Below are 19,430 nucleotides of genomic sequence, written 5' to 3'. Positions count from 1 at the left end.
CGCCCACAACCTGGACCTCTGGGGAAAACGAGCAATTAAAAACATGTGAGGACATCAGAACGCGGCTCAGGACATTCCAGAAAAGAACTCCATTGCCAACCTAACCAATCCAGGACCTTCTATAATGCTGCTTAAAATCTTAATCAGCATGAGTGACACGTCTGAATTGGCTGCAGCAACTTGGGTCAGCTCTTCGGAAGGCACTGACAGCCTGTGCCTGTTCTTCTCCAAGGCAAGCGCAAGGAGATTGTGGACGGAGCTCTGAAACTCGCCCTCAGTCACAGTTTGCCATTTTCTTGCTGATGCAGGTCTCTCTCTCCATACAGAGAAGTGTGAGTTCCACAAAAACAGACTACAATTCTTTAGCCACATCTTTTTTGTGAAAGGAATGACTCTTGACCCAGAAAAAGCACAAGCATTGTCATCCACTTGTCCCCCAGAAGATGTGTAAACGCTGCAATCCTTTTTCATGCATGACCAGATACTGTTCCAGATACATTTGTGATTTTGCCACTGTGAGTGCCCTGCTGAGAGAGTTAACAAGACGGAATGTTCTGTTTTAGTGGTCTTCTGAGAAGTGACCAAAGCTTTAACCGCATCGCTGCGGCGGTAATATTTACGCTACGCGGCATTTTTCAAAAAGCTGCGTTAGATGACGAGCTCAGCTGGTCATCCGCACACGCCCCCCGTGGCTGATGACGAGCTGAGCTCGTCATCAGCATCGAAGGGGTTAAGAAAAGTATACATGCAATTGAAAATGCAACTCAAATGGCCTTCTCAGATCCTAATCTATCGAGTTTATAGTAGATGGAAGCCCGGTGGGGTTGGGCGCGATCCTTGCCCAACACAATGGACAGTCAGCTAGACAGAGACACAATGCGGCCTATGCTAGCAGGAGTCTATCTCAGAATGAACATGCTTACTCTCAACCCGAAAAGAAGAGATTAGCAGTAGTACGGACTTGTGAGTAATTGAACTAGTGTTCCAAAGGAGGCCGTGATATTGCTGCCCCCAACAGAGTCCTCGGGGATCGAATGTGACTTCGGAACGAGTTGAAAGGGAACTGAAAACATGCACTCTGTGTAACTGCCTTTCGCCCAAGATGACCTAGCATCCTCTAAATATGTCTGACCTTCCTAAACAGGCATGGGAGAGACTTGCGGTTTTCTTTTTTAGCCACTCAGTATCGGACATTTCATGGTAGTTATCAAAGGCTACTCATGTTTTCCACTAGTAGAAGATTATTCGTTTGCCAGAGTAGAGTATACAGTAGTCGAGCACTGACTCTTTAACCGAACCCACAGAGAACGCGCCGTGTATACTCTACCCAACTTATTTTTCACCCGCGACCAGTGCGGTGAACAAAGCGTCCATACAGAATTGTACAGGGCCCCCGAAGAAGGGCTTAGCCCGAAATGCATTGGGCCAACGAGTTGAAAATTTGCAAACCATGAGATGAATCATGAAAAGAAATTAAAATCAACAATTAAAAAGACATCTTGAACTTATTTACACGCTTCTGAACTTTCATTGAACATATGGCATTGAGTACTCTGGGGAGACACTTTTCTTGAGGGAACAGTGCGTCAAACAATTTTCTCTAACCCGAGTACAGAGGGTTTAACCCCACGGGCACCACCCACCCACAAAGAACCTTTTGAGTACACCAAGATCACCAAAGGAGTGCGTATCCCAACCACCGGTCTTGGATTGAAAATTGTCATCGGAGATGCCAGATGAGGGTACCCCTCCTCTACCTCATACTACTCAATCTGGAAGACTGGTGCGAGCACCTCAATGACTCATTGAGGAGAACTAATGTATATATTTTCTCTGTATTTTTTTATTGAACAAAAGTGGAGATGTTGTGTCATGTGCTTATGTGAATAGGTATTCTAGTGGTCCTCAGCAGACTACTTGCAAGCATTACGTAATAGGTTGAGAGGTATCTGGGTTTGCCAATAAAGTTAATTACACAATGCATTCACTTAACGGTTGCATACAGTTGAATAAAGACGTGCAAACCAGAGCTCCAGGTGTGGTGTGGTCCTCTGCATGCTCTCAGGCTAGGAGAGATGCATTATTTATTTTCTGTTCCTTATCCCTTACAACAGAGCACTCCAAGGCAGTGCCAGATGTACCAGAAAAGTCTTCTAGGGTAAAGCCATGCCTATCGCTATGAAGGACCGGGTTTTAGAACCCAACGGCGTCAGGGAAACGCCCGATACCTTCGAGTTTATTTATTTATTTATTTATTTATTTATTTATTTATTTATTTATTTATTTTTAACACTTGTAAAGCGCTGCTTATACCCTTGGGCGTCAAGGGCGTCCCTTGTCTTGGCAAACAGTGACACGGGACGCTTCTTGATGACATCAAAGACCAATGTTTTTTGGTTGCAACCAGGAACAGAGGTCTACGAAGCACAACACGGCTGGTTCGCTAGAGACTGCACAAATTCAATGAGCGGAGCATGGTCTTTTATGCCAAAAATCATGCCTCAAGAAACATTCCAAATTAGCATTGAGTACATACAAACTGACCAATGGAAATGTGACAATTCAAAAGTAGCGTATGACGACAATCTCACTTTCCGTTGTCCAGCCCACCAGAAATGACCAGGCACATTCCAATAACTCCTTCGGTCAGGCCGGACAAACCCATCATAAAACCCTCAACCCAAATCAGTGATTATGTCGTAAAGGAAGGAACAGAAACAGATTGGAAGCAAGATAGAAAGTGGGAGCAGTGTACCATAAACTCCGGCATGCCCTACTCTTTGATCTTTATCTGACCAGCTGCTTAACAATGAACTGGCTCAGCGAAGTCAGCCTCAGGCAAGTAGTCAGTTCGGCCAGGTCATTCAGAAGTCAGCTAAGGTGTACGTGTCCCAAGGACTCGTTCGGCCGCAGTCATCGGCCTATGTGAGGGCAACCACACAAAATGGCTGCCGCACACAAAATGGAACTCAAAGGTTGAAACGAAATCCCTAAATACGTAGTGTTCTCATTGATCGATTAAAACAAAAACACTCGTACACACCGCACTCCTGATTTGCGGTCTGCTGACACCAAAATCGTCTATTTCCAACAAACTTTATTGAACGGGTTCGGAACCATCGAACCAGACCCTCAAACTACGGAACCACAGACCTCCTTTTGCCCTTACATAGGCAACAGACCCAAATCCATGTCAATCTGAATCTGGATCTATATTCATCAGATTATCGATATGTTGCTGTAGCATCATCCTATTACTTAGTACCTCTCTCTGGACAGGTCTCCTTGCACAAAAAGTAGCACAAAGGCCACAAATAGTAGGAGCACACTGTATGCAAAGACAGAACATAAAAAGGATAGCTAAGACCATTCCAATGACCATCAAAATCTTCCAACCCCAGGTGGATATCAATCCCCATAACCATCCCATCAACGACCAATCTCCTTTATCCAAATGGACAGAATCGGAGATCTTATGTAGTTCGGAAATGGCCTGGAAAACTGACGGAGCGTTGTCTGGAATGAAAACACAGCAGCTCGATTGAATCAGCTTACATACTCCACCTCGATCTGCTAGTATAACATCAAGGGCAACTCTATTTTGGAGTGTCATAAGTCTATCCGACTAGACCTCAGCAGTCAAGTTACTAAGGGCACCAGCAGTTTAGACTATGGTGGACTCAACCACTCTCGTCAACTGGCGAATATTCCTGCTGTTAGCCATCGGTCCCCAGAACGGCAGAAAACCCTTAACCGCATGCGCGCTACGGGTTTTCCCGCTGTGCGCTGACATTTGAAAACCGCGCGGTTCGTGACAAAGCCAGCTCGTCATCCGCTCAGCGCAGGTAACGCCCATGACGAGCTGGCTTTGTCATCCGCAGCGAAGGGGTTAAAGAAATCTCCCAACTCTTGTCCTGCAGTGTCTTCTTGACTAAAGATACCTCTAGCAACTCTCGTCTTATGGTAATCTGCCGCAGCTGTAAAAGTGGGAGGCAACAGGAAAGAGACAAAACATGTGCCCAAAAAATCAGGGGGCAACCATGTATACGTTTTGTCATAACAAACAAAGTAGGTACCCTTAGCAGCTAAAAATGCTGGGGAAGACTGGGACGTAAATACATAGGTGTCAGTACAAACGCTCTTCCCTAACTGAGCTCTCGGATTCTTGCCATTACCCTGCAGACAATAGCGACCCTGCTGGGGCACTATCCAAATCAGTGGAGAACTTTTCGCTCGCTGGTTAAAACTCAGACTAACTCCATATCCAGTAATATCCCAACCACTATAGGGTTCTCTTTCATCTGTCGGAATAGTTTCAACGGCATTAGTCCCTTTAACCATGTCGACTATGCCTCTTGCAACAGCACTATTCTTCGGATTGTCTTTCGGTGAACGTAAGGAATAAACACTATGGGCATAGATAAACATCGTTCTGTAAGCCCAAATTGAACCATTTAAACTAAAAGACAAAACCAAGTACGGAATACCCTTATCAGTCGTATGGGGCATTAGACCACAGATCCAACAGTTTGTCATGTTCATCACTAACTGGTGTTGGTGCAAAAGTTGAATAAAGGCATTGTTAGCAAATTCCAATCGTCTAACTACCTCATGTTCAGGCAAAGGATGAAAAGAATGAGAAGAAATAGTGGGTGTAGGTGTAGGTTGCACAGTGGGATTGAACGTCACTTTAAAAGAGAATGTCACATAACCAATTATGAATACCATTAAACTCAATAACAAAAATAAACACGGTATTATAAAACTTTTCTGTGTGGCCAATTTGCACATCTTATTCTTAAAGTTCATTGTCCTTGTAGGTCTCTCCAACTCGAAGAAATCCATCCTAAACTAAATTTGCTGCTCGCGATGGTAGGGTGTTCTATGCTAGGGAATGCCTCTGTCAACACAGGGCAACTCCCTTAGGCCAACCAGAACCTTTGACCTAGTGTCTCAGGCTTGCACTCTAAAGACTTTCGGCAACCGCGACCCTACAGCTGAACCCGGATGGCGGTCCGAAAAACAAAAATGAGTAGATCCTCGGTGGAGAGTTAACCTACAAACAGAAAAATCATAAAAACTTTATTTATTTTATTTGTCCATGACTCTCGGTCGCAAATTATAGCGGCTTTTTTCAGGCAATTCTTGATCTTTAAACAGAAGTTCAGGCTCGGTAGTGTTCAATCGATTCAAAGGAGGCACAGCTTCTTGTAAAAGATCGTTACTTTCCTTCTCAGAGTTCGTACCAATCAAACAAGCATCACTGAATGGCAAAAATCGTGGAACATTGTCTGTTTCAGAGTCTGGAAGTCCTTCCTGGACCCACTGATCGTACGGTAAGGGCAAAGGTGCTCGCTTACAGTGCACGCCGTGGATCCAGTTTCTTTTGCCTTGGACTCGAACCGCAGAGTGTGTCGACAGTAACACTTGATAGGGTCCTGTCCAGCGGGGCTGATCATTCTTGCTTCGCTGAAAATTCTTCACGAACACCCAGGCTCCAGGTTCAATAACGTGGCCTGGATCCTCAGAAGCTTGTGGTAGGCTATCATATACATAGACGCAATTTAGTCGTCAGTTCGCGCAAATAATCAAGCAACACAGGATACTCGATTTCGCTAAACTTGGCTGGTCTCCGCACACCCCAAATATTCGCTGGGCGACCAAAGACCACCTCATACGGACTCAGACCCATTCTCGAATGCACAGTCATTCTTGTGGACAAAAGCGCTAAAGGCAAAGCATCTGGCCATTGTAAACCAGTACTCGCTTGAATTTTGGCTAATTTTAGCTTTAATGTGCCATTGTAGCACTCAACTAAACCAGCTGATTGGGGGTGATTTGCAGCGTGGAATTTCTGCCGGATTCCTTGTCCCTCACACACTCTCTTCATGACTTGACCCACAAATTCACTCCCATTGTCACTCCAGATAATTCTCGGCATTCCAAACCTAGGGAAAAACTCTTTTATCAGCACTTTTGCTGTGGACAAGGCAGTATTGTCCTTAAGGGGATAAGCTTCTACCCATCTAGAAAAGGAGCAAACAACCACTAGCACATATTTCAAGTTGTTGCATCTCTCCATATGGATAAAATCTAGCTGCAAAGCCTCGAACAGATACGTAGGAGGAGCAAAATGACCAGCTGGTGTCGGAGTCCCTTTACCAGGATTGTACATCAAACACACCATACGATTCCTAACCAAATTCTCAGCACATTTTGGAATACCAGAATTCTGCCAAACTGGAGCCAACAACTTGCAAATCCCTTTCACGCTAATATGTGCCATTACATGAGCCATTGTAACAACTGGAAGCACATACACCTCAGGCAACAACCATCTCTGATGCTCAGACAAATCAGTCCAACAACCATTCGAATCCAATCTACCCTTACATTCTCTCCATTCATTCAACTCTTTCTCTGTAGCTTCAGCTTGAACGGATTTCACACTCTCAATCGTATCTTCACACATACTCTTCTCTGGAACCCATCTCGCCGGACATTCGACTCATCATATTTCTCGCAGTTTCTTTCGCAACTTCATCCGCAAACGCATTTCCGCGACCAACATCATCCGTAACTTTCTTATGGGCACTGCATTTCACAATCGCTACTTGCAATGGCAAAGTAAGGGATTCAAGAAGTACATTCACCAACTGCCCATGCTGAATCTTCGCACCATGCGAAGTCAAGAATCCACGTTCACGCCACAAAAGTCCAAAGCTATGAGCCACGCCAAATGCATACTGGCTGTCAGTATACACATTCACTCGTTTTCCTTTCGCCAACACACATGCTCTCATTAATGCAATCAACTCTGCTGCTTGTGCTGAATTATGTGGGGTACGTGCAGCTTCATCAATCGTATGCAAAGTCGTAACAGCATATGCCGCAGTCGTATCACCATTCGGCAACTTAAAGCACGAACCATCAACCCACAAAGTACCATCACATTCTAGAAGAGGAGTATCCTTCAAATCTATTCTCCCTTTCGTTTCTTCCTCAGTTCTCAGAAAGCAATCATGTTGCTCTTCAATATCTATCTCAGCTGAAATTGGCAACAAAGTGTCTAGATTCAACGTGTTGCATCTTTTAATGTGCACATGACTTGCTAACAACGTCAACTCGTAACCCGACAACCGAGCACTAGTTAATTGCTGTGTCTTGGTACGGTTCAACAAGGTATCCACTGCATGTGGAACCATTACCACTAACGTGTTGTCCATCACTAAACCAGCAGACTGTCGAATGGAAAGAGCTGCTGCTGCCGTAGCTCTCAAGCAACTCGGCAATGCTCTAGCTACCGGATCTAAAGTCGACGAAAAGTACGCACATGGGCGTTGCTTATCGCCAAACTGTTGAGTCAAGACTGACAATGCACAACCTTCTCTCTCGTGGACATACAATGTGAAGGGCTTACTGTAGTCGGGAGTACCCAACACAGGAGCCGAACACAGCGCATTACGTAATTCAGAAAAGCTCTTCTGACATTCTTCAGTCCAAGGAATAGGATTTGGAGTATCCTTAACAGTAAGAGCTATCAAAGGCTTCGCTAACAAAGAGAAATTAGGAATCCACTGTCTACAGACGTAATACCCAAAAACGCTCGTACTTCTCTCTGTGTCGTAGGCACACTCATTTTCGCAATAGCTTGAATTCTTTCTGGGGTCAGTTTCCTTCCCTCCTTTGATAAGAGGTGACCTAAGTAGGTTACTTCTTGTCGACAATATTGCAATTTGGAGAGAGAAACTTTATGATTAAAATCAGACAAATGGCGTAACAGTAACAAAGTGGCTTCTCTACAAATCTCCTCGGTATCAGCAGCAACTAACAAATCATCAACATATTAAATAAGGGCTGCACCATCAGGTAAGACCAACAGATCAAGTTGTGTCTTCAAAGCTTGACTATAGATCGATGGACTCTCCCAATAGCCTTGAGGAGTGCGCTTAAAGCGGAAACTTCGTCCTCCTAAAGAGAATCAAAAGATGTCCCTACTTTCCATGGAAATACTGAAGAAAGCATTCTTCAAGTCAATCACCGAAAACCACGTGGCTGTAGCCGGGATCAAAGTCAACAAAGCGGTGATATCAGGCACAACAAATTTTGTTCACTTCGCGAAGATCAATGACAAACCTATAGACAGGCGGCTGTGAAGAATCAGTTCTCTTCAGAACAGGCCGAACGGGACTATTGCACACATTACCTCTCGTTTCCTCAATAACACCCTTTTCGATCAGATCGTAAATGATCGCTAAAAGTGCACGCTCACCATCACTCGAGATTCTGTATTGTGGAATGCGCGGTAACTTAGCATTCGCCTTCAGTGTCACAACGTATGGAGGAATCTCCAAAAGACCCACATCCTTCGGACCAGTAGCCCACAATGACTCAGGTAAAGAGGACAATTCAGATGGAAGTCCGTCTTTCGACATATACATCGGAGAGATCACTCTCTCACCCAAAGTAAGATGTACTCCTGACTGAGAACAATACAGCGTTGCATACAATCTCTTCAATAAATCCAATCCCAACAAATTCTCATTACAACCGGTAGTCAAAAGAAGGGGGGCTTTGAACTTACGGGGTCCAACAGAAAGAGACAATGGAGCAGAACTCGGATTTGTAACGGGGGCGCCAGAAAAACCTACAGAAACGTTATCAAAGCCAGACAAAGGTGCGCCAGGGAGTTTAGAGTGAATAATAGAACTCTTTGTAGCACCAGTGTCTAGCAGAAAAGGCTCTGACACACCTGATGCAATCACTTCTACATAAGGTCCACTTTGATCTACTGGAACTGAAACAACTCCCTCTCTTTGTCCATGGCTGTCCTAACAATCATTACCATTTGCTTCGTCACCTTCAACATAGTAATCATCTACATAGTACTGTGCTGTCCTACCAGACGAACTTTGCTGTTGATCAGAACTATTCATCGAATTCTGTGGAGGCAAAGAACGCATATTCTGTCCTCGACCTCTACCTCTGGGCGCTTGTTGAGCACCTCGACCTCTTACACCAGAAGCACCACTCATTCGCTGCAACAAAACCGGACAACTATTCTTGAAATGACCCTCTTCTTTGCAATAAGCACACTGATTAGGCCCATACGGGAAACGTTGAGAAGACTCGTTCCTTTGCGAGTTTCTCGAATATTGCTGATTCTGCGGATAATCACGCTGATTATTACGGGGCGGATAAGCTTGCTGCAGAAGAACTTTAGTCTTCAATTCCTTAGTCTTCTTATCCGCTTTCTCTAACTCATCTTTGCACCTATTTTCATAGTACTGGGCCGCAGCTAAAATCTGCGCTGACGTGGAAACTGCCCAAGCACTCTCGGAATCCTTCAATTTAGAGGACAACTCAGGAAGCAGATTATGCACAAATTTATCAACGAACAATCTCTGGCCACCTTCAGTAGCCATATCCTGACCACTATGATCCACAAAGGTCTCTTCAAACCGCGTGAAAAAGTCAGACACCATCTCATCTTTCTTCTGCTTACAGGCAGACAACTTGTCCCAATTAACATGTACTTCAGGCATCAAAGTCTTCATGAAGTTAATTATCCTACAAGGAAGTTGAGCAATGACATCTTCAGGCTTAGCACCTCCAACTTGTCTATCATTCGCAGCAACAATATTATTCCAGGTATCACCCAATTCTTGATCATGATCCGTATGTCGAATCACATTCCAGATAGGCTGTGGAACAACGTTGGCAAACAACATGTCTATGTCCGCTAAATTCATGACGCACAAACCCACAGTTTGCGTGAGCTCTTTATAATATCCCGCTGGATTTTTGCGCGGATCAGGTAAAGACTGCTTAAGCGCTAAGAGTTCAGCACACTTCCAAGGAACATGTACCCATACTCGCTGGAAGTGCGCAGCAACAGGTAGAACAGCATTTGCATCAGCAGGTCTCCAAACTGGAGGAACCTCTTGCATCGGATATTGACGTGCTTTTCTCCTAACTGACGAATCAGGTTCAAACAATCGCTCAGAAGGAGCAGTATTACGGAACGACAACAGTGTCGCAACTGCTTTCTCAATGTCGTGGAGACTCACAATGGTCCCTTTTGCAAACTCAGAACGCACTCGGTACAATTCTTCAGGAGCTTCACCTCCTTTGTCAATCCATTGTTCATGCAGGAACACACACATCATCTCAAAAACGTACCATTGCTTAGGTGCTTTCCATTGCCGGAAGACATCCATAATACCCTCAAGATCATACTGAGAAGTGTACGTAACCCATCTACGTGCCATGTGATCCAAAACCGTACGCTCATCTGTATCAGGCAACTGACTACGTGATTGTCTATGCTCACTCACTGGAGACATACCCAATTGTCCCAACAAAGGAGAAAAGAAACCAAAAACAGCAGCAGTCATTCGCTGTCTAGTAGAAGGAGAAGATGAAAAAATTAAAGAAGAATCCAAAGTCGGAACAGAAGGAGCATTATAGATAGGCGTAGGAGTAGCAGACAAAGGAGAAGGCAAAGTTGGCGGCCCCTGAGGAGGCTGCGCCAAAGGAACAGTAGCCAACGGAAGAGGAGCTGGCTGTGGAGGAATCGCAGGTGGCACAACAACTGGATGTTGCACAACTACAACTGTTGGCGGTGGTGCCGTAGCACTCTGTGCATAAGGGGGTGGAGAACTCAATAGATGCGACATTAAAGGATCTTTCGCAAGATCTTTCTTCTCTTCCCGCTCTTTAGGCGGCAAAACTGGGTAGCATCTATCTACCGCTAACTTCTTAACCCTAAGCATCTGTCCGCTCTCTTGCTCTTCCTCGTTATCCCTATATGCAATAGCAGCTTGTACCATTGACATACCTCATTCTCTTTTATTCTTCTTCGCTAATTTAATTTCTTTCTGTTTGGCTTCTTTGCGCCATATGCAGAAAGAATCAAACATTGCCGGCCGGGCTTTCTTCTTGAATAATTTCACTTCAAGATTGTCTAAAATCTCAGCTTCAAAACTACCATAACGGGGCCACTGTAGGACACCGTCTTTCCCCGTATACTTCACCCAGATCTCATTGTAGCTAATGGGGCCCACACCATGCTTCACGTATAATTCATATGTAGGAGTTCCAATTGGAGGAACCGGACACGAATCCTCTAACCGGGAATCCATAGAACAACCACAACCAAATATCTTTCCAAGTCTGCTAAAACCAGGCATCTTGCTCATTAGTCTAGCTTCAAACTACAAGGGAAATCTCAAAACAATAATCTCGCGAATACACGAGTCCCGTGGCTTTGGGGCCTGCAGGTACCAAATCAAAGCGATCCACTAAAGGGATACCAAAACAAACAAAGGACTAGGAGACGCTCCACTCATACTTAACTGAAATGTCGATGGCGTCACCAGAAGACCCGTTAATCGTCTCGCTCTACAAACGTCTAAGGCTCCAAGACAAGGCGACAGTCAGGGCAGCAGTCCTTCGTAGCCGCCGGAAAGCGGGGAACCTCGCAGCAAAGACTTTCGGACCACGACGGCATACAGGGGTCGATGAAGTGGTAGGCCTTCCTCCAGAATTTTCACACGAAGCTCCTCACGATCTTCGGGCTTGGACCGGTACAGCTGAAGTCGCCCCACGTTGGGCACCAACTGAAGGATCGGGTTTTAGATTTAGAACCCAGCGGCGTCAGGGAAACGTCTGATACCTTCGAGTTCCCTTGTCTTGGCAAACAGAGACACAGGACGCTTCTTGATGACGTCAAAGACCAAAGTTTATTGGTTGCAACCAGGAACAGAGGTCTACGAAGCACAACACAGGTGGTTCGCTAGAGACTGCACAAATTCAATGAGCGGAGCATGGTCTTTTATGCCAAAAATCATGCCTCAAGCAACATTCCAAATTAGCATTGAGTACATACAAACTGACCAATGGAAATGTGACAATTCAAAAGTAGCGTATGCCGACAATCTCACTTTCCGTTGTCCAGCCCACCAGAAATGACCAAGCACATTCCAATAACTTGTTCTGTCAGGCCGGACAAACCCATCATAAAACCCTCATTCCAAATCAGTGATTATGTCATAAAGGAAGGAACAGAAACAGATTGGAAGCAAGATAGAAAGTGGGAGCAGTGTACCATAAACTCCGGCATGCCCTGCTCTTTGATCTTTATCTGACTAGCTGCTTAACAAGGAACTGGCTCAGCGAAGTCAGCCTCGGGCAAGGAGTCAGTTCGGCCAGGTCATTCAGAAGTCAGCTAAGGTGTACGTGTCCGAAGGACTCGTTCGGCCGCAGTCATCGGCCTATGTGAGGGCAACCATACAAAATGGCTGCCGCACACAAAATGAAACCCAAAGGTTGAAACGAAATCCCTAAATACGTAGTGTTCTCATTGATCGATTAAAACAAAAACACTCGTACACACCGCACTCGTGATTTGCGGTCTGCTGACACCAAAATCGCCTATTTCCGACGATCTTTATTGAACGGGTTCGGAACCATCGAATCAGACCCTCAAACTACGGAACCACAACTATTTCAACTTTAAGTCCATAGGCCACCTACACAAACTCTGGGAACCAAGTGCCCACCCAAGCATTAGACACATTCCCAAGGCCTGGCCTTTTTTTCTCAAGTGAAAATCACACATACTCAAAGTACAATCTAGGGGCCACCTGGCACCTTTCCTGCAATTCATCAAAAAAAGGGGGAAGACGGGGGGCAAAGGAACCATTTAATGTTCCAGTGTCCATGCTCCCAAAGGTTACATTACAACAAAAAATGTTGGACACTGTTCCAATGATAGGGTCCAAAGATAGACCCATATGTCTTGTAAAAAAGACAAAAGGAAAAGGGGAGTCCTAGGTTGGACGGACCCACCACAAGGGGGAAAGCACGTCTTGCCTCTTGTTGCCCTCACACACCCCGAAGGGTGTCGTGCTTCATCATCAGGCTATGCTCCTCGTTGGGCCGGCGCTGCAAATCCTAACAGGCCCCCCAAAGGGTCACTTTCTCAGAGATCTTTTAAGGCATGCCGGATGGTGCATGAGGGTGTGTGGGGTGTGGGCCCTTAGTGAGGGTAGCTAGAATATGTGCAAATAGAATTAAAAATTACTGGGGGATATATAGATTTAGTAACCCTCCTGCCACAAAAAAACTCTGGTTTAGAGTACGGTCCCCAAGGACACATTGTGCCTCGGTGTCATAATAACGGTCAACATGTTTCGCGCCTTTGTCACCGCTATGGTCGTTGGTGCTTCATCAGGACCAGGGATTTGCAGAAAATAGAAAAATGCAGGTGAATGTGTACGTGAATATGAGGTACAAAAATATTAAAATGTCGATAAATACCCACAATGTATGTCAGGGTGGGCAATTGTACTACTCCTGACCATAACCTAGGACAAAGAAGCAAAAGAAGATACAGTTACAAAGGACGAGCATTAGACTAGCTTAATGCAAAGTAGTGTGCCACAATCGTGTGCACAACATACCAATGTCATTAAAAGAAAAAAGAAAAAGAACGAGACCAAATGAGGATACATAACTCCCTCACCTGTTTTTACTCAAGACAAAGAGGATACCAAGGCAGGTGTATCGTGGAGTATCAATTTTGCAAGGATATCCTATTGCATGACAAGCGGAGTATCTCCCTATTCATAGCGATATGCGCTCCATTGTATACGGGACTTCTCCACTCACTGAGACCCCAAACAAGTCTTACTAGACAGCCAAAACATCCTCCCCATAGGTATTCTTATCTCCCAATAAGCGAAAATCCCTTCAGTGGTTGTAAGGGTTTAGACGCCCGCACCGTATCAGGTTGCTAAAACAAAAACATGCTAAAAGATAGGCACAAACTAACAGGGGGTGCAATCATCACATCCAAAAGCATAGGTTATGTGACCTAATCCCCATTCACGCACCACCTGGTATGGCTTAAAAGATCTCAGAGAAAGTAACCATTTGGGGGGCCTGTTGGGAATTGCAGCGCCGGTCCAACGAGGAACATAGCCCGATGATGAAGCATGACACCCTTCAAGGTGTGTGAGGGCAACAAGAGGCAAGACATGAAGAGTGCAACCCCCTGTTGGGACAATGCAGAAGACGAAAACCCCCGGAATGAAGCCCATATCTTGAACATTGAGAATTCATCCGTTTTAGATACAGAAATATGTAAGTAAATGAAGCAATTTCAAAAAGCGGAGCTAGCATCTATTCATCAACGCTTGGATAAAATTGAAGATTCCGTGTCCTCTTTTCCTGCCTACAAGAAACAGGGACTAGAATTTCAGGTCTGGAAGACCAAATGGTGGAAGTCAAGAAAGAGGTCCAAATTATTTCCAAATCTTCAAAAGAGCTAGAGACTAAACTGGACGATTTGGAAAACTTTAATCGAAGATCAAATTTTAGAATTGTAGGAGTCCCGGAAAAAATTGAGGGGTCTGACATGATGCAATGGGTAACCTCTTTTCTACGGCATAAAGTAATACCTGAGTTTAAAGGGGACTTAACGATCACCCGAGCGCATAGGATTCCAGCTCATCCGTTCCCTAATTCCACACTTCCCCGTACTATTTTACTCAACTTTTCCGATGTTCGAGTTAAAGAGACAATTTTGTCTAAAGCCTTTAAACAAAGACAATTCACTGCCAATGCCACTACAAAGTGACAAATCTTTTCAGAGGGGCCGGATCAAGGGGGGGACCCAGAGGGTTAAGGGGTGCAATAACAAGGCACCTCTATGATAGGGGTTAGTACCTTGTGGCCAGCGTGGGGGGAGGTAAAGGAGCAGAGAAGGGCCATGGGGTAAGGAGTAGGAGGGTGGGGTTGGTGACACGGGTGACAAAAGAAAAAAATATTGAAGTCATTGGAGGCGGTGTTCTTCCTTGTGGAATTGAAGGTTTTCGTTATGATATGTTAGTAATAAGAGAAAAACTGTTGCGACAGAATCTGTCTATAATGTGTTGCAATGTGTGTCTTTAATGATTATAATTTAAATGTCTTTTAGTAAGGGCCTTAAAATAATTTCTTTCAATGTTAACAGCCTAAATAATAGGAAAAAAATGCGAGCAATTGAGTCATGGATTGAAACTGAAAATCCTGCGGTAATTATGTTGAAAGTGAGAGATGATTTTTTCGTGTGCATATCTAATCCCTGTCATCTTACCCTCTGCCACAGGAGCTATTGCAGATATTTTTATGCAATGGTTGGGTGAGAATGCATTGTCCTATTTTGTGCATTTATTTCACATTCAGTATCAGGACTCCCTCAATCTCCCCCTGCCACCATCCTGGTTAAAAAAAAAACTATGACTGTGAAGACCTGTTTGAAAGACACCAACACCCTAAAAACCAGTTGTAACCCAAAGCACGGATGGGCTATGAAATTCTTATCTCTATCTGCCAGGGAAACTTAAATATTAGGTTACAACTCCAAGGCAGTGTGTCAGCATCATCCTGACCATGCACAGAGACCCAGAATGTTTGCCTGAGTTATCTACTGAACTTCAGGGCTGAAGTATCTGACTGCTGGCTCAGTTAGCAAGCCAGGGGCAGACGTGGGTATCCTGAACTCTGCTAAAGTGCTCCCTGACTGCCCCCTTGAGGGAGGAAGACAACTAATGTGGTCTGGGGTGCTAGGAGATGACCTTTCAGGTGGAAAAGCTGCCCGACAGAGGTGGTCATGGCCTAGTTGCCTGCTGTCTGAGGAAGCTGAGCAAGACTCCGAGGGCCAGAGGGATGATCAGACTTACAATAAATGGTGATGAGCCCTCTTCATCCCTGAAACTGCTCCATCCTCTGTACTCTTTTTGAGTTGCAACTGAGGCCTAAGCTTTAAAACTTTGCCACTGGCATCCAACCACACCCTGCCCTTGCAGAGATATTCATGTTTTAAGCACTGCTTTAGCATCCTTTGTGAAAGCCTGGTAGGTCCCCGGTAGCTCTGCAGGGGGCTAAGGAACTTAACGGTGTTGCAAGGTTCTGAAATGCATCATTCCGTGAGTATGTGGCATGTGTGGTTTAAATATAGTCTTTCAGGTCATAGACTTCTTAATGCTGACAATATGCTCAGTGGTTGCAGACACCAGGGGACATCTTCAGTCTGCAGGTGTCTAAAGCTGGGACTTGGGGCTTCACCCACATGTCCTGATCAGAGGACTGCATACTGCGGTCAAACAGGTTTCAGCAGGGATGGTTTCTTGCTGCAGCGAGGAGCTGATGGCGTTGCTCTATTTTTAAATTAAGTATGCAAACTTTAAAAACAAAGAAATTGAGGAGTTTTGATAAAACAAGACTTCTCAATTTTGCACATCACTAGTCCAAAGACATTCAACCAAAATGATGAGTGGGTAAAAAAAGTTCTATACAGTGAGACTTGAAAATATACACACATTTACAATGGAGGACATAAAGGCAGGGGGATGATAAGAGGAACATTTACATCCGTAGAGTGAACACATATGAGAAGATGCATTTTTAAAAGGATGAACTAAATAAACATCAGAATTCTGGGCCTAGTCTTCTGGGCAGAGCATGCGCTACATGGACCCATAATGGGTCCTCACCAACCACTATCAAATCTCATCGACCACTATCAAATCTCACCCACCACTATCAAATCTCATCGACCACTATCAAATCTCATCGACCACAATCTCATGACCACTATAAAATCTCATCTACCACTATCAAATCTCACCGACCACTATCAAATCTCATGTACCACTATCAGATCTCATCACCATTAGGAAATCTCACTGACCGCTTTGAAATCACATCGACAACTATCAAATCTCATCGACCATTATCAAATCCTACCGACCACTATAAAATCTCATGGGCCACTATCAAATCTCATTGACCGCAATCTCATCTACCACTATCAAATCTCATCGACTACTATCAAATCTCATCTACCAAAATCTTGTCTACCACTATCAAATCTCATCGACCACTATCAAATCTCATCGACAACTATGAAATCTCATCGACGATTATCAAATCTCATTGACCACAATCAAATCTCGTCGACCACTATCAAATGTCATAAACAATGATCAAATCTCATTGACCACTATCAAATTAATCGACAAATATCAAATTTCACCAACCACTATCAAATCTCATAGACCACTATCAAATCTCATCAGCCACTATTTAAATCTATTCGTCCACTATCAAATCTCATTGACCCCTATCACATGTACCCTATTACTAAACAATAAGGGGCAGATTTATGATAACTGGCGCATCCCCAGGGATGCGCCAGTTATTTTGCGCTGCTGCTCTGCCACCCATGGTGCGCCGCATTTACAATGCGGCGCACCATGGGGCAAAAACGACACAGATGCGTGACGCATCTGTGCCGTAAAGGTGGCGCATTGCTGGAGTTGCGTCGCAAGCGCGACGCAGCTCCAACAAGGCTCGGGGGTGCCCCATCTTTACAATGCTGCGTCAAGACCTAAGCCTGCTTCAAGCAGGCGCAGGGTTTTGACGCAGCATTGGCCTGAAAGATTTCACTCAGCCACTTTTGCGAGGCGCACCTGCCCCGGAACGCCCACCCTGCGCCGGAACGCCCACAAGTGGCGCAGGGCTTTACAACGTGACGCATCTGCCTAGATGCGTCACGTTGTAAATGGGTCGTAGGGATGGGCCACGTTTACGCCGCAGTTGCGTGACGCAAACGTGGCGCATTCCCAACATAAATCTGCCCCTAACTTTCTCTGCTCAAGCCTTGTGGAGCACTACCCAATATGTCTGACCTCTAAACCACATGAAAAACAACGAGCTGGAATACCAACGGACCACTCTGACTCCAGGCAACAAGTGTCCAAGAACCCAGCAGGCGACCAGAGTCCAATTGTGCCATGTGACCATAAAAAGATGGGAACGGGTTGTAGAAATTCATGTAACCTTACATGACAGCTGCATGAGAGATTATGAGGTGAACCAGAGGTGCTAGTAGAGCCAAATTTCGGGGGGGGGGGGGGGGGGGGAGGGCTAAGAACATTTTTCAGGGGGAGGCTAATTCTTATTGTTCTCTTCCCCTCCTCTGCACTGCATATTTATTTCCCATGCTGTATTTTTTTCTTTTTCTTTGGTTTGCTTCCTTACTGCCGGCCTATGGTGTAATGTAATGTCCTTCTGCTGTTTACTGTGTGTTTGTAAAGCGCTCTGATACCTACGGGTTAAGGTAGCGCTATATATAACTTTTAAAATAAAAAATAAGAGTAGAGATGCAGGGGCTCTAAGTAGGGGTGAAAAAACAACAACGCCTCATTAACAAGTAAATGGCCTTTTAAAGACCTGTGAATTACTCGGGGCGACTGTGTGTGTGCCCGGGAAGCTGTCTCAACCCGGGCTGACACACACGACGAGGGCCGGGAGGCTGAAGCCCTTTGAGCCCAATGGGCATTGCGCGCCTGAGGTGAACGGTAGGGAAGGGCTCTTCGGAGGGGCATTGAGAGACACTGCCACACACAGAGTAGGCGTTCCTTATAACAGGGCCCCACCGGAAGTGACGGAGACAAAAAGTGGACAAAACAGGAAATGGAGCACAACGGTGGCCTGGATCTGAGAGTTCGCCTGCCAGCCCAGGCCTTTGAAGGGCTGAAACAACATGGCCTCTGAAGCGGGCCTCTCCAGGGCAACCCTTGCTATCTCTGACGGCCGCAGGTGCTCCTGCTGGGAAAATAATAAAATAAACAGAATTGTCAAACGGGGGAAACAGGAAGAGTCCGACAGGCAAGAAAAACAGAGCAGCTAAAAACAGGATGCGCCGTTCTGTGGCAGTGTCGGGCTCGGTCTCTGACCATCAGCTCCCACCGCACCCCCTCCACAGCCCCCAAAGATGGAGTACAGATGTGGGCGCTGAGGCTAAAGGTACTGCAAGCGACTGAGTTACACGAGCTTCAAGGCCATAACACAGGCATTTTAAGGAGACAATCGCGCAGCTTCCGCTCATGTCTGTTCCACGCTGTGAACCGCTGTCCGGCCTCAAATCTCGCACCTTTTCCTAAATTTAGAACATATTTTGTCACCCCTCTAAAATCCACGCTGCGCTCAGATTAAATACAGAGGAGTTGTCCGGTGCAGGCACACAGGCTTCCAATGATGAGCAGCACTGCCGCGCCAGGTCTTCGACATTATATTGTATCACAAGACCACTGAAATACAAGTACAACACACAACACTACGCCCACAGCACCGCACATACTTCTTGCAAGTCATAGACATGCTTTGGAGAATGCTTCTCCCGCGCGCAGGACAGCACTAAACGCTAAGAAAGGAGTTAAGCACACAACCAACACAACACGACACCCAGCCAATACAAGAAGTTTAGCACACAGCCAACACAACAAGCTTAGCACACAACCAACACAACAAGACACCTAGCCAATACAAGAAGTTTAGCACACAGCCAACACAACAAGCTTAGCACACAACCAACACAA

This window comes from Lissotriton vulgaris, chromosome 7 (genome assembly GCF_964263255.1).
Source record: "Lissotriton vulgaris chromosome 7, aLisVul1.2, whole genome shotgun sequence".
Lineage (NCBI taxonomy): Eukaryota > Metazoa > Chordata > Amphibia > Caudata > Salamandridae > Lissotriton > Lissotriton vulgaris.
Note: the sequence above shows the minus strand (reverse complement) of the source record.